The sequence below is a fragment of the Lactuca saligna genome, chromosome 8, assembly GCF_052625555.1.
Source record: "Lactuca saligna cultivar CGN05327 chromosome 8, ASM5262555v1, whole genome shotgun sequence".
NCBI lineage: Eukaryota > Viridiplantae > Streptophyta > Magnoliopsida > Asterales > Asteraceae > Lactuca > Lactuca saligna.
Window position 1 is genome coordinate 125,496,325 of NC_136424.1, and position 16,219 is coordinate 125,512,543.

Consider the following 16,219-nt stretch of genomic DNA (forward strand, 5'->3'; position numbering starts at 1 on the left):
TCGGTGGTACTCGGCGAGTCACATGGGTGGACTCGACGAGTTCGATGAAGATGGCCTGGAACTCGGGGAGTTGTATGAACAACTCGGCGAGTAGGTTGAAGATAGCCGTCGACTCGGCGATTTTGTTCTTGGACTCGACGAGTCTTGTCGAAGAGTCCCAAATATTTTCTGGTTGAGTCGAGAATCAGCGAGTCAAGGGATGACTCGGTGAGTTGTGTGCGAGTGGACTCAGAGTTGTGGGACTCGGCGAGTCTCGGGGTGACTCGGCGAGTTGAGTCGCGAATTGGGAAAGTTCTGAGCATGGGGACTCGATGAGTCGACGGGTTGACTCGGCGAGCAGGGTCAACCAAGAGGGTTGACTTTGACGGAGGACTTTGACTTGGACCAAGAGTTGACCGTTGACTTTTAGGGCTTGGTCAGCGATGTGGCCCTTGGGCCAAGAGAGGGGTAAAATAGTCTTTTACCCTTAAGAGGGTGCCATGAGAGGGTTGATTCTAGTCTCGAGAGTTATATTCATGAGAGTATTTGCTTTACGTGTTAGGCGGTAGTGAGTTCGAGATTCAAGTGTGGGGATATCTGCTTTCTCTTTGCCAGGTGAGTCTTCTCACTATACTTCACCTTGAGTAGGTAACCAGAGTTATGTGATCAGAGTATTTGTATGCTATATGTACGTGATGTGTTGTACTACATTATTTCTATGTGATTTATGATGTGCATGTTATAGAGTTGGAACCGGAAGGTTCCTAGAGTTAGAACCTGAGGGTTCACAGAGTTTAGGTGCACGGATCCATAGAGTTATAGCCTCGAGTGGCTAATATGTGTTATGTGTAGTATTTTGGGGAACTCACTAAGCTTCATGCTTACAGTGTTTTGTGTTATGTTTCAGGTTTCTTTCAGGATCACGGGACGGCACCGGCTTGATTGTACACACCAGAGAAAGAGTCATGTTTTGAGGATCCTGGTTTAATATGCAAGTGAAAATGGAGTTATGTTTTGTAATTCGATTATGAATAAGATTTTAAACAAGTGTTTCTAAGAATTAAACGATTATTTTAAATGAAAAATTGTTTTGAAATTTACGGTGTTACATATTCCGGTGGGGAACCTCTAATACGTCATTTTTTCATAAGTTACCCTACACTTACTTATTAACTTATAAGCTAATAAACTAATAAGCAATAAGCTTTTTTTGCCAAACACCCCCTAAATGGTTATTACTTCCATTTATACATATCCAAACCACTTGTAATGTTTATCATCCTCTTTTTTTTCGTTTTCCTTAATTCTTTTATTAATTTAATCTCCTACTAAGTAAAATGCTAAAATATATAAATAATAGTTTATAAAAATAAACCTTTAGAATATCAGGTGTTGTGATTCAAAAGTCGATAAATATGCCTTTGAAAAGGCCAAAATACTCAGGTGTCAACTTGTTCATTGTGATTTTAAACCATGTTTGGTCACAAATTAAAACATTTTCAACGATGGTATGCAATTTAAGGATTCATATTGATTTTGGTTCTCGAAACCTTAAAATATTGAATAAAATCTATATAGAACCTTATAATAAGGACAATAATCACCGTAATCAGGAAGTCCATGTGATGAAACTTGATATTATAAGGACCAATGATGAAAAAGGTTTCATTTTTAGACTAAACAAGATGAAAAATATACAAACTACTTTAATCATGTCAAATCTTGTGTTTAACCGCTCTTTATTACAAAAGTAAGATGCCAAAATATACAAACTAATGATAATAAAATGCTCTAACTGGCTCTCTTGGTTGAGTTCTTTGAACCTGCAAATCCAACACATTAAAGAAACATAGTAAAAATATTTTTAGGAACAAACCTGATATAATAAAGCCTTCACCCAATATATTTATAAGATAAAAATACAAAAAGTTAAAAATGATGTAATCAATTACAAGTAAGGATTAAAATAAAAACCTGTTAAGAAAGAGCAATCTGCAGGAAGGATATTTGAATCAACATGTATTTTCTGATGGGTTCAAATTTTGAATTATCCGAAATTCAGGGAAGCAGATAAAATTTGTTGAGAAATATAAGAATTCAAAACTAAGGTTAAAATTTAACATTATTTTATTGATAACTACTTGTACTATTAGCTTAATGATTTAAAAATCTTAAAAAATAATATTATTATATTCAATTTATTTTTAGAAATTGTTAGATTTCTTTTATAATTTTATAATATAGTAAAGATATATATAATATGCCTCGCACCATTTTATAAAACTTGTGATTTAAGCATATTTTCACGTCACCGCTCAGACCATTTAAAACCTTAGCAAATACACAAAAGTTTATTTATTTCCGAACATCTTTTAAAATGGGTCTTTTGACAAACGTCCAAGAGTTTAGTTATTTCCCTATACCTTTAAAAACCATTTAGACATTTTTTTGATATCCCATTAATTTAACTATTTATTTTTTAGCAATTCACTAAAATACAAAATATTTTAAAGACCATAATCACAAAATTACAGCTTTAAACTATTATCACAAAACAATCGGGTTGTTGATTTACACCTTCTTATCATCGAACACCAATCCAATCATAATCGACTCATTGCAATATCAAGGAAATACATGCAAGAAAGTATGTTTATCGGAAAATCTCTTTAAATTGTAGATTTTATAAGATGAGGGTGTGTTAGATTGTTTATTTAAACAAATTATGTTTTTTTAAAAGTGTTTATTAGATTATTTGATATTAAATCATAGTTTTTCTTTTTAAATATTTGAATTATTATTGAACTACTAAAACAAAATAAATTAATAAATTCTTTTTTAGATTTTGTTTAACACACTAGCTAAAAACATATGTTGGTAGTTGTCTAGCTGAAACTTAAATAATAGTTGTTAAGCTAACTTACGAATTAATAAAAAGTATGGTAAAAAGAATACTTGATAAGTTAGATTGCAAATATTAAATGATATAAATAGATATTTAAAATATAAAATTAAAAGCTATCATTATATATAATTACTGACATATTTAAATATTATTGAAAAAATTAAATAAGCATTACAAAAACTATTTCAAATTACCTTTATCAAAAGCCAACTTATAACTTTTGCTTTATCAAACAATAAATTATAATAAACTAACTTTTTTTTCTTTAAAAACACATTCTTATATATATATATATATATATATATATATATATATATATATATATATATATATATATATATATATAAAGGAGGATAGTTTTTAGGAATAGTGAACATCCTGATTTTTTGGCAAATATAATCCAAAAGTTTTCATATTTTTTGTGGTTCAGATTTTTGGCACTAAAGTTTGGTATATTGGCAATTTGGTTACTTAAATTATTAATAGAGGTGTAAAGATAAGGATGAGGCCGATACGTGTCGTTCCGGCGTCTCCCCTGCTGGTTCTGGTAGTTCTGCCTTATCTTCCCCCCACCCGCTTTCTCATCCAATCATATTCGGATTTCACCTTTTCGAAAACTCTCAATCTTCGTCTAAACTCATCACCTTCAAATTTATGTTGATCGTTGCTTTTGTTCTTCTTCTCCAATCTACAAACAGAACCATACAAATGAGGTAAGTGATTCCAACAGACATGATGCAAATGAGGCAACTGATTCTAACAGACCTACCAAGGTTTCAAACAAAGAAACTTAGGGTTTCTTGGATTTAATTCCTTAACCATGGTCACCGCTTCATCTGGATCCTTCTAAAGCTCGGTTTGCTGGTCATTAGGGAATCGATCCTTCGAGTTTCTTCTTTCCACCGTCATTATCCAAACCATCTGCTTGAAACCACCGTTTTTTCCACAGATCTGGGTTCGATTTTGGTTTTAACAAACATCTCAGGTACCGCTAACCCCCTTTTCCCTCTTTCAATTTCGACTAATTTTTCGTGCTTCATATACTTCTGCCTCCTCGACCCCCTAATTAGTTGTTTACAGATTTCATTGCACCCACCAAACTTGACCGTAGAAGCCCTCCAAACATCCTGGTACATCGGGTTCTTGCGTAACCTAGTTCCAAACGGAGGAGATATTGAATATGGGTTCCAATCAACCGACTTTGTTTCTGCTTCTATTCGTCGACAAACCTGGTTCAATGTTTAGGAAGACACGGAAGAAAAGTCTACATCATTGCCACCACCGATCTCATCTGCCGCCATCAAGAGAACGATAAACAACCAAATATTGGGTCCCGATTTTGGGTTCATCAACCAGGTATGGATGCCCCTTCTTTCGTCTTTGTTTTCTCAATTTCAAAAGTTAGGGTTTAGTTTGGGGTTTATGATGCCATTTCAAGTATTTTACATGCAAATTGTTGAATAATTTTAGTTTTACTAAAATTTCTGTAGGTGTCTTTTGTTTAAGGTTTCCGGTGGAACCCGTGTTGAAGAGATTAGCTGCAGTTTTCTGCTTCCAGGCCTGGTATGCTCTATAGTCTACAAAGTTTTTATTTTTTTTGGTTGTATTGTGATGAAATCCTAATTCATCTTTCTTCTTTTGTTACATTTCCTAGAAGACTTTAAATGGCCAGTAAATTGATATCAGAAGCTTTGAAGTTTTAGCAAAAACAAAATGGTAATCGTGCTGTTTATTTTCTAGGAATGGCATGCAAAATCTTTTATCAAATGTATTACAAACCAATTATCACTCATGGTACATTTTGATAAATATCAATGTAGTCAGCACAATTTCTAAACCTTTATCATCTGAAGTCAAAATCTAGCTCTTTCTTTTCAACTGGGTTGTATAAAGAGATAAAGTGAGCAATGTCACGGAAACACATATTACAACTACTTTTTATAGATTCTTCCTATGGAAAGGTGCATCAAATTTATATATTACGATATATTTTGTGTATAAATGTCTGGCATTCATTTTTTAGCATTTACTATTTATATTTTTTTGTTTTTTTTTAATTGGATGCAGTTTGAACGGTGAGAAGCCATAAATAAAATTGCACAAAATGTGAAAGGTATTCTATATGAAGAAGGTGATGACTAAAACTTAAATTTTTATCAAAATGGGTTGATACATTGTGAAAGCAGGTGATCTTTATGGCTATCAAATATAAGTAGGATGGAAAAAAGTAAGAAAGTGAGAAGTAAATTGGTTAAAATGGAGATGTTGTCTTTTCCACACTTTTATAAAAAAAAAAAATTTAGTAGTTGGTCGCTTTTATGAGTCAATGGTACAATCTTTTTTGTTCCCCAATCACGAGAAGGTATCCACAGGTTGTTCTACTATGATAATAGAGACGACAACGGTACGTTGCTTGCTTTACAATCAATGGTACAATCTTTTTTGATCCCCATTTTGCCCTTACATTGTTTTATAGATTATATGGTATTAAATTAGACTCTTTAACGGTATTTTGAGTTTCAGATGTCAAAAGTCTTTCTTTATGTCCGACAACAAGGTGATAAATTTATGAAAATTAAATATATGTGTTGATTATTTTTTATATAATGTTAGTTATGCAGCAAAACCATACTTGTGAAGGCTATTGGTGTTGTGGATACAAGTCCAGATACTGTTGTTGGGGTGTTTTTGAACGTTGATAAACATAGAAGATATGAGTATGTTGATAAATTTATGTGTTTTTTGGGATATAAAATCTTTTTTGCGTTTACTAAAAATTAGATTTTTAGGTGGGATGCATTCACTGCTGATTTAGAACTTGCAGATATTTTTAAGTGGTCATTCTGATGTTGGTTATGGGTCTTATGATTCCAAATGCTTAACTAGGTGGGTTGCTCTCCAACTGATTTTGTTGATGTTGGTTTATTAGTGAGCGTTGGGTATAAGAGTATTGTTTTTTCTGCAAAATTGCATATTTTTTTAGTTTTCTTAGGATTTGGACAGATTTACCCTTTTCACTTGGTTTTGTCCAATTTTTTACTTTTTGGATGGTTGGGATATTTTGTGTTGGAAAAACAGGTCAAAACTAAAATTAGATGGAAGTAAGGATCCTTTTGCCCTAAATCTATAACCTAATCTTTTGCAGGGAGGAACCCCAGGTGTTTGATGGAATGTCGCACACAAAAAGGCGAATTCTACTAAGCAAACCCAATTTAAAAAACCTCAACAAATATTGAAATCGATTTGCTGATGCCGAAGCAGGTATGTGTGTGGATAATTAGGTCCATTAAAATTGAATTCGTAATTTATAGAGCTTCATATAGTGATTTTGATACTTTTCATTATGTATTGGTTTTGGATTATGTTTGGGTCTTTCGCTTCTCAAGAATTTGTGCTTATAGCACCATATTTGTTCTTATGTCGAGTTTTTTTTAGGTTGTTTGTATCTCAGATTGTAATTGACTTCGTTTCAAAGTCACCGAGCTTAGGATTACAGTTTGTTGATTGGCCGATAAGGGTATTGGAACAATTTGGAATGGTATTCTAATTTTGATTACATGTTGAAACATTTGCCCACCAACCGTTTGTTAAAAGTTTTTACTGAATTCTCATATTTTTTATCTGGTCTCTAACTAATACCGATCATCTATTTTTTTATGAGATTTGGTCAAACTAGCAAATCAAAGAATGAAACATTCGTTTTTGTTTTTGAATCACATGTACACTTCAACAATCTATGGGAAATACTCTTCAACATTAAGGGCGGATCTATCCAACAAATACTCTTCAAACATTGGTTTTACACTGCAAGGTATGGAATTATAGATAGCTAACATTTGTATTTGTTTTAATGAATTTTATTTCTTTTAGTTGGGTTAATCAGAATGTAGGAAATGAAGCCTTTCAGAATGATAAGCATACAGTTGCAACATATCATTATAGTGCTGAAATATCAAAAAGTATAGAATCACACTCATTTGCAGTTGTTTGTTTCTGCAATCATGCCACTCCAAACCAATATTTGGGTGCAGTCACTGATGACCCAAACTGTAAGGATGATTGTTTGCATCTTATTAAGTGGGATTCCTCCTGGTGAGTGATTAACATTTAAGGGGGTGCATTAAGTTTTGTATGGGTAAAGTCATTTGTATCAACGTCTTTTTTATGTTGCACTTCAAATTCGTTGGTAGATTCATAATATATCATTCACTCTTTGTAAAATTTTTTAGATTGAGTCACAGGCAATTAGAAATGTGAGACCAAACGGCATATTGACATGTATTTATTCATACAGAGGGTCATTGGGTTTGACTATGTAAAGTTAAATTCAGCCAACGGATGTGGGGTTTGTGAATTGTATTATTTAAAACATTCCTTTGTAGTCATAGATTAAATTGGTTGACTTTCGTTTAGTGGATAGTTCCGATTTAAATCAAATGCTGTCAATCGTATCTGTTTAGCTTGATCTCCGCAACGCGGGGCTCCCCATTTAGTATATATTAAAGAATGATACTTTTTAGGAATAGTAAACTTATGTGGCTTTTGACAAAAATAGTCCTCTATTTATGTGTTTGTGTTCAAATCCGTCTTTAGGTTATTTTATGTCAGTATCCATATTTTATGCGGACACGTCTTAAGTTTGTTATTTTATAAAAAAACAAACTTTTTACATCCTATAATGAAAATGAATATGTAAAAAATTGGAATTTAATTTTTTTTTACAGTCATTCTTAACCTGTCGCATCTGTTTCCCGCAAGGCGGGGGTTCCCCACCTAGTTTGTATTATAAAGAAACATTATAAGTTCATAGGTACGATAAGGAAGTAACTTATCAAAATGTTATTATTTAAGTCAATAAATAAAGAGCAATTAAATTATAAAAAACTAATAATTTAAGTCAATAAGTGTTTTCAATATTGTACTGTTCAGGCATTTCAAATAGTTTATTACCATTATAAAAGTAAAATAAGTTAACAAACACCCCAGATAAACAATCCCAAATACACGTAAGATTGTTTACTTTAATTAAGCGCTAATAACATAAAAATCACAATAGTTTTGCTAATATCCATTTAACCATATTTTTGTTCTAAAATATACGTATATTTGTAGGATTAAGTTGTCTAAGATTCTAGCTAAATTGATATAATATTGTAAATAAAAAAAATTTCTTCTAGGTTTTCCTCATAACTAGAAATAGCTGAAAATGATATTAAAAAAGAGAATAAATAATTTATTAATTTATTATATAATTAATAAGTTAATTAGAATTTGATGAGAATTAATCATAATTAATTAGAAATTACTTTTGACTCTAATGGAATTAATTAGTGGTACAAGTGTCAAGCTAAAATTGTTTAAAAGTTAAGCAAATGAGAGGTTCTAGAACCTCCTTGCATGGAACATTTTGGAGGCTCCTCCAAACTATTCTGGAAGCCTACAAATGCTTTAAATAAAACTAATTTGAATAAAGATTAAAATGGATTATTTGAATATGCAAATTAGGGTTTATTTTGTTATCCTAGCAGCTATAAATATGACCCTTAGGGCTCGGATTTTCGGAAATCATTGTCTATAAAAGTTGTAAAGTCCCAAAGTTTAAGGCCAAAATTTTCATTTTTATAATACCAAAATCATCATCCAAAACGTGTTCATAAAACCATAAAAGAAAATTAGATTTTTCCAATAATCATCCAAATACATCAAGCCAACAAAATGCAGAACAACATGGTGTGTATGATGTGATCATCCTGAGCCCTTCACTTTCGATCCGGAAGTACCAGAAATATAAACTGAAAATCGTAAGCACGAACCTTAGTGAGTTCCCAAAATATCCCATACTATATATATATATATATATATATATATATATATATATATATATATATATATATATATATATATATATAACAATAAAAAAACATATTGGGTCTATTTCACCCCTTTCTGTATCTTTCAACTAGTATTGGGTCTATTTCACCACCTTTAGTATCTTTCAACCGATATTGGGTCTATTTCACCGCCCTCGGTATCTCTCAACCGGTATCGAGTCTATTTGACCCCTTTTGGTATCTTTCAACTGGTATCGGGTCTATTTCACCCCTACCACTAAACGTATAATCATAACAATAGGATTCATAGAGATATCAAGGAGGTACATGCATAAAAATTAATTGTCACGAAGACAATCATCATACTACAAACATAATCTAGTGAGTCGACATTGATGCCTTCGACCCACGACTATAGTGAAGGAAACTCACCTCATGCCATTAAAAACAGATAAATGATCAGACTATTGATTTGGATAATCTCGCGCTAATTAATCAAATAAAACCCTAATTAATAATTGGGCCATAAACTATAACTAGGAATCTGATTCATTTGTCCAACTCTCAGGGTAAAAGACTATTCTACCCTTTCCCCACTCAATAACCAAGCCCCAACCCAATGTCTCTAAAAGCCTAATATGGACCAATTTCCTAAATGACACCCAACACCCATTATGGGTCCAAATCAAAGAATACCAAAAGCCTAACAATGACCTAAAGTCAGAAGCTCTATTGGCCCAACAAGGCCAAAAACCCTAATAGTCCAAATATGCCCTAAATCAAAAAAGTCAACAAAAGTCAATGGCAGTTGAGTACGCCCCACGTACGCCTCTTTTGGCTAGTACGCACTGCGTATGAGCTTCTGTGTCACAACTAGTATTTTAACGCTAGAAAATTATGTCCATGTGTAATTAACCTTTGATGTATCTGTTGGGTTATGAGCATTCTAACACTCCTAAGTGTACATGCAACCCTAAATACCTTGGATCTATGTTTTCTCTATTATACATGCAAATATGAATATCCAAGGTATTATCCTAAACTAGCATACACAACAATCAATATAACAAGATAGAATACATACCTCTTTGATGGAGCTTGTCTTCATGAAGCTTGAGTGCCTAGTGCCCCAAGTGTGACACCTCAAATGGTTCACACAACACCATAAGCACTTGGAATAACTTAGAGAGAAATTAGAACACTTCATGAAATCGTCTAGCCCTCATACACACACATAGTCCGATTTCTTTAGCCATGGGTTTCTTTTATATGGTGGCTATTAGGGTTACACCATGTAACCCATGAATTTACCCATTCCTTATGGTCCATGGATTTTAACCTCCATGGAGTATCCATGGGTCACCCCATGGACTTAGTCCAACATAAGGAATCTTGGATCACAAGCCCACATATATAAGAATGAATGATTTACACAATCAACCCATATATTTAATTAGTCTTCTTTTGATCACTTAATTAATTCCAAATTAATTCTTGATCAATACTAATTAAATAACCTTATTAATATATTAGAACTTATAATATATTAACAAATCTTAAGTGTTATTTCTCTCATTTTAGTCTATCCAAGTGCATGATGCCATGCAACCCAAATGGACCATGCCGGGTCGGGTCAAGTCTTACCAATTATAGTTATGGACTTAGACATTAATCCAACAGTATCTTGTAACCCGAAGTATGAGGTTATACATGTTATTCATTTAGAAACGACAATTCAAATCAAAACACACTTGTGCAAGGTCTAAACCTAATTCAATACACTACACTCACTTAACTTGGATCTTTTGGGCCAAAAATCCATATTTGGGCCCTAATTGGACCCAAAATCATTAAGCAACAGTATTTTCGGCCATAAGACTCTTAATGGGCCTTATTGAGCCTAAAAATCATTTCCTTTATTTCTATAGGCCGAAAACCCATTTATTTAGCCTTCTTGGACCGAAAAACCCATATTAGGCCTCCTTGGGCCGAAAAACTTTATTGGGCTAACATACTCTCAGCTTTTATATACCCAATTCAACCCAATACTCTCTTCTTTCCATTCCATCACCTTATTCTCGGTTTTATATATAAAAAAAGAGAGCAATTGAATTAATTTAAATTAGTGACACCTTATTGTTGTATAGTGTTAATCCAAGCAATTATCTCTCATATTTATAAGACACTAAACCCTCATGTAATAACCATTTAATCCCCTCTCTCTTCTCTCCTTAAATCTCGGCCAAGCAGCAACATCACCACCCTCTTCACTTCATTCCGGTCCTAATTCCCTTTCAAAAGTTCAAGAAATCCCCTCACTTCCTCTTGCAAAATTCGTGACCTTTGTGTGGGATTTCAACAACTTTGCATCAAGTATTAGCATTTTCGTAAGTCTTTAACTACACACAAGTTGATTTATTACACTTTATGCTAGATCATTCCTCATAAGCACTTTGTTTTCGTGATCATACTCTTAGAACTATCTAGTATTCGGAAACTCATCTCAAAGAAGCATCCAAGGCCGAAAACACCTTCATTCTCTTTCATTTCTTCATCAAAACTGATCCATCAACAAGGTAAGCTTCATACCCCTCCATTTTTGTGATTTACTAACTTTTAGGGGAGAATACAAGTTGGTTTTGTGTTAAATCTAAGTATTTATGCATGGTTGTGTGTATTTTCATGATATGTTGTGTAAATATGTTATGAATCTATGTTAATCCTTCAAAACCTCAACATATTTTCCAAGGCTTGAAGATCTTAGGAAACCAAGTTATTTTTTGTAACTCATTATGATGATTGAAAAGATTAAGCATGTTAAAGCATACCATAAAACTAAAGAAAACTTATAAAGGGGCCAAAATTGTCAATGAGCAAAAGTGAGCCTTTTATGATCCTCACGGTTTTGAGGGGTCAAAAGAGTCATTTTTGGGTAATAAGGGCCTATTATGACATTCACGGTTTGATAAGGTTCAAAATGTTATTTTTGTCAAAATGGGCTTCTTATTGGGCCTTCTCGATTTTTATGTATTAAAAATGTCATTTTTCATAAAAATGGATCTTAAACGACAACTCGCGATTTTATGGGCCAAAAGTGTAAATTTTGATAAAAGTGAACCTTACTTGGAAATTTACGGTTTCATGGACTAAAACACCATTGTATCAAAAATGGGTCTTAATTGTAAATTTTTTGCTTAATGGGCCAAAAATGTTCTTTTTCATTAAAATGGGCCTTAAGTGTAAACTTTTGACTTAAGTGGGCCTAAAATGTCATTTTTAACCATAATGGGCTTTATTTGTAAACTTTCGGCCATAATGGGCCAAAAATGACAATTTTGATAAAGGTGTTTTTTTTTTTTTTTTTTTTTTTTTTTTTTTTTTTTTTTTTTTTGTGAAATGTTGGTTCTTTTGAGCTAAAAGAGATCATTTTGACAACAAACGGACTATTTACAACATTTCTACTATAATTGGACCTTACATGCATGTTGTGCTTTGTTAGGCAATTTACTCCTAAATGGAATTTATATGTGTTCATTTTAATTTTTTATTGGGCATTACAACACACTTTACATTAATTGGGCCTACACCAAATAAATATTTGACATTTCGTGTAACGTACACGTTCAGTTATCATGTTTTGTTAATTTTAAAATGAATATTCTTAAATAATATATGGTTTTGAGCAATGAGTTCTAATAAGATAGTTTTATTAGAATTGAAGTAAAACTATGTTTAGAATAATTCAGAAAAGTATTGGAAGTCTTATGAGATTCCAATCAAAAATCAAATATTCAAATTAACGAAAATGTAAAATTTAAGTTGGAAATAAGTGGAAATAATGTTATTGAAAGTTGTAAATTATCACGTTAGAAACGTTTAGGCGAAAACCTCATTGAAATCTGAGTTATAACGAAGAAGTTATGACTAATTGAAGTTTCACGATAGGAACCGGCATGGCACCTTATGACGTAAAAAGTGAGTTTATGATAAACTACTTTTTAGCTTTGTGATCTAACTGAAAGTCGTAGTATTCATTAAACAAAGAATTTTCATAAAAAGAACGTCCTAATCTAACTTCGTATGAGAAAGTTATGATTTTTCTAAGATTCGGCATAGTATAACACAGCCCGAAATTCGAAATAGAGATCGAGTGATTTTTAGCCGACACAACCTAAACGAGAATCGAAGATATCATCAGTAGTAGTACAACGGTAAAAAGATAGACGAAAACGGACGTCAGATGAAGAAGTTATGAATTTTTAACGGACTTTTCCTACCCCGGCCCGTTAAAAATATAACATTAAAAATAAATCAAAATTAGTTGACGGATTCTGAATGAAAGTTGTAGAGCATAATTTCACCTACGCGTAAATATAAATAACGTCAAAAATGGGGTTCGTATGCGAAAGTTACGGAATTTCGAAGTTTATGACACAAATTACAAGGCTGGCCAGAGAAGTACGCCCAGCGTACTACAAAGACATGTATTAGCCACCATGCGCCTTCGCATGATGGCGCGTATCCTAACTCATCCACGTCCGAGGCCCGGGTTCCAATCAAAAGACACGTCTCGTACGCCTAACATACCGAAGTTACGCTTAGCGTAGAACACCACCACACAGTATGCCCAACATACCGGATTTTTATGCCCAGCGTACGAGGATCAGACTCCTTACTACAAATAGCAACCGAAGACCTCCGGATTTTTGTTTAGAAACTCTACTCCCTCTCACTCTCTACTCCCTTTTGGCGTACTATTACCCCCTAAAGTCCTGGTATCATCCCTAATACTCGAAGCAAGTCCCGACGCCCCGAAGACCCGAGAAAATAATCTTTTCAAGTTGAAACTCTACCCGCGCAAGGTGTGGTTTTCAACTAAAATCCTCGGTTTCGTCACAGAAAGTCATTTTTAGAGTCGAAGTGCTGCCCAAATTATCATTTATCCCTTCGGTTATTTCATGGTGAGTTCAATATATAGGAACAATTGTATGTTATATGTTATAAGTGCTACGTGCTTTTCCATGTGAGTTCAATATATAGGAACAATTGTATGTTATATGTTATAAGTGCTACGTGCTTTTCTGTGTTATTATTCTGTGCTATTATGGTGGAAGGACTTAGATTAATGGTGGTACTGGTATGTAGCCTCTGTCCATGTAGAGGATATCTCGTAATGGTGGTAATGGTGGAAGGACTTAGATTAATGGTGCTATTATTCTGTCCATGTAGAGCATATCTCGTAAGAGAATGACTTGTACCCCTATGGCATTGGTAGAAGGTTAGATAGGGCTAAAATCCTGAAATCTTCCAAAATGTTTAAATCTCAAAACGTATGTCTTTTATGCCATTTGGGCCAAAATTTTATTGATGTATATCAAGTATTGAAATTGCTATGTCTCATTGATTGTATATCTTTGAATCAAATCATTGATTGATATGGAAAGTTTGTCACATGATTCACATATGTCTTTGTTGTTCCTTGTTCCGCTTTGCTTCTGCATATTGAATTATATATATATATATATATATATATATATATATATATATATATATATATATATGGCATAACATTATATTGTATTTACTATTGGACTCACTAAGTATCACCACTTACCCCTCTCAGTGTTTAACAATTGCAGGTAATAAGCATCCAGTATAGTCATATACTGATAGAAGATTTTGAATAGTTAGAACTATTACTTTTGTATTTAGTACTCATGTATGTATAAAACTATAATATTTTGGGTAGTTATGTAATATATAACATTTTGTAATAGTCTAAATAGTCGGTTATTATCCACTCTTTTGTAATCAAATTATCAATGTAAAATATTATTTATGAATATGCATGTAGCATGTTTTTGAGTAATATGACGTAGTTTTAGAAAGGGGTTCTTTCATTTCGATAAAAGTAAATTGTATTTTTATCACAAATGTTTTGTAATCAAGTATATACTCGAAGTATTATTTAAAACATTAAATAATGTGATATATTGTTCACATAAATTACATTAAGGCTCTTGTGAGACATTCCTTCACCCGTACGTATCTAGTGTACACCGTAAGTTCTGTAGTTGTAACCAAAGTCTCATGGAGGGAGAGTGAGAGTTTGTGTATGGATCTATATGGGGTTGACACCCCACACATGAGTTGTTCGCTACAACTAGACTACGCCATTCTAGGGTGACAAATAACTTACATTAAACAAGCGACGCCTGAAGAACGTCATGACATGCATAACAGTCACATCAAGCATGATTATAACGACTCACATAGAGATTAACAACACAATAAATTTACTGAATACACATACTATACTATTGATACATTGTACGAACTATACATTTACTACAATACTCGGGTCTTATAGTTTAAGACTACAAGTCTTTTACAAACAGAAAATATTGGATTTTTTGAAGCTACATAATACACACCGTAGTTTACAAAGAACAGAAAATATAGGATTTTCTGGAACTTTCTATTTATACACTGTCTAAACAGAAACACACATGCTTTAATACAAGATTTGGAACAAAACTCTCAAACCATTTTTACAGAAAATATCGAATTTTCTGGTGTTTACAAAATGACACAAAGTTTTTCATACAAGCATTCTTATGAACTCACCAATATTATATATGTTGACATTTTTAAAATAATTTGTATTCTCAGGGACATGGTAAACAGGTCGGTCTTCAAGAAAAATGTGGACTTTTGTTGGATTTTTGTTTTCATCATACATTTAATATTTTGGAATGTAACTTTGTGAACAAATACAATGATGTAAACCCTGTATGTTGTATTATTGAATGTATGGTGATGATGTCGTCTTTGATTCATTCATATACACTGTGATGATATTACAAGATGAAGTCACCCGCCCCCGGAAGTTTCCGCCATCTGGTTCGGGGGTGTGATATTGGGTACGCCCCAGCGTACTCCATAACGAACCCAGCTCACCATTAAGTACTTAATTGGTTAAGCTACTACATCTAATTCACAGATCTGTTCGTAAATGATGTATTAACACGTAAATTTTGCAACTTTACTCATTTGCATATCTTAATGGGACCCAATACTCAATAAAATACATAATAAGCACCCAAACTCATACATGGTCCAACATAAGTCATCAAGATTGCATTTTTATGCATAAGGAACATTAGAGAGGTTAGGATCTAGCATTTCCAACTCCTAGAGTGACTCATACTCATAAGGAGGACTTATGGGACCAAAGCATACTAAAACAAAGCCCTAAAATAGATCTTGCAATTAGAGTTACCAAGGTAGAAGCTTTATACCTAAAAAAGCTTGCAAAGTTGATGAAGATTTTAGATCTTCAAGATCCAATTCCAGCAAGGCTTCACTACCAACTTCACCTTCATCTAAGTAACCATAAACACCACAATGCCACAATAATGGCTCGAAAACACTTAAAGGGAGGATAGGGTTTCATTCTCAGGGTTTGGAGAGGTGGTAGCTGGTCATAAGAAACTCCCAAAGA